Source organism: Myotis lucifugus, unplaced genomic scaffold (genome assembly GCF_000147115.1).
Source record: "Myotis lucifugus unplaced genomic scaffold, Myoluc2.0 scaffold_224, whole genome shotgun sequence".
Taxonomy (NCBI): domain Eukaryota; kingdom Metazoa; phylum Chordata; class Mammalia; order Chiroptera; family Vespertilionidae; genus Myotis; species Myotis lucifugus.
In genome coordinates this window covers 1,751,695-1,753,239 of record NW_005871272.1, presented here as the reverse complement: position 1 = coordinate 1,753,239, position 1,545 = coordinate 1,751,695, and positions in this window count along the sequence as shown.

Below are 1,545 nucleotides of genomic sequence, written 5' to 3'. Positions count from 1 at the left end.
TTTTTTAAAATTGATTTGTGTATGAGAGAGAGAAACATTGATTTTTAGTTCCACTTATTTATGCATTCATTAGTTGATTCTGTATGTGCCCGGAAGGAGATCGAACCCCCAACCTCGGAGTATCAGGATGATGCTCTAACCAACTGTGGTACCCCCACACAGGGCCATTAGGTTCCTTTTTTATTAGTATATGTTTAGATAGAACTGATTCTTATGATTTACAAACTACTAGGGTTCACCCTATATGGAATATTAAGGAGGCAATACCCTTGGTGCCAAATGTCTAAGGAATTTGACAAGTTCCCCATAATAATAAGTAGGTACTATATATCATATGATCCCAAAAGCAAGAAAAATAAAATAAAATCTTGAGATGACAAGTTTAGGAATAAGAGTCTCTTAACTGATGTGACTGTATTTGTCTTCTCTTTCTCCTCCATTGTCCCCAGTTTATTATTTAGGGAAGTGGCTTATTCTGAAGATGGTAAAACTGGGAAAGATGTAACATACATAAAGCTGTTTGAAAATATATTATTAGAATTAGGCTTGTCCTTGAAGTGTATGCTTTAAAGATGCCAAGGACCATTGTGAAGCAAATAATGGAGCTCTAAACATTGAAAGTCAAACTACCCATTGTCCTCTTCTTTTCTTTTTAATGTTCAAGGACGTTTATGAAAACATTATTCACAGTTGAAAAAACAAAATGAAACAACAACAAAAACATGAAATTGGAAACAAAGCGAATACCCCTCAATCAGATAATAAGTGAATAAACTTTGATACACCATCACTACTGAATACAACGCTAATTAAAAATTGTAATATAACAAATATAATGAAAAAGCCGGTTTGTGAATTCAATTATCTTCCATTAACTCAGACATTAAAGAGACTTGCAAAATGCACAATGCCACTCTTTATATTGATTTTTGTATTTGAAAATATAAACCTTTATCATTAAATATTTTAATTGCTAGCATTTATGGGTTTATCATTATTATTTTAAATTAATTAATACGTAAGTATTTGACAACAATTTTCATTTAACAAGAATTATAAGGAAACTACAAATTTAATTGGAAGAAAAATTAGACAACCCAATAGAAAATTAGCTAATGGCCAGAGCAGACCTCATAAAAAGAATATCCAAATGATCAATAATTATATAAAGTGGACTTTACTTTTTAAATTAAAAATATATTGTAATGTTAGCAGTATGGCACCAATGTTAATTTCCTGGTTTTGAAGGGATGTTGAGTGATCTGCATAAATTCAGAATACTAAATTTTTGTTTTATTGAGGTATAATTGACAAATAAAAATTGTATATATTTAAGAAATACAGCCCAGCAAGCCCAGTGGTTGAGTGGTTTGATTCCTGGTCAGGGCACAGGCCTAGATTGCGGGATCGATCCCCAGTGTGGAGCTTGCAGGAGGCAGCTGATCAATGACATCTCTCATAATTCATGTTTCTATCTCTCTCTCTGTCTCCATTTTACTCTGAAATCAATAAAAATAACTTGATGTTTTGATATATGTGTACATT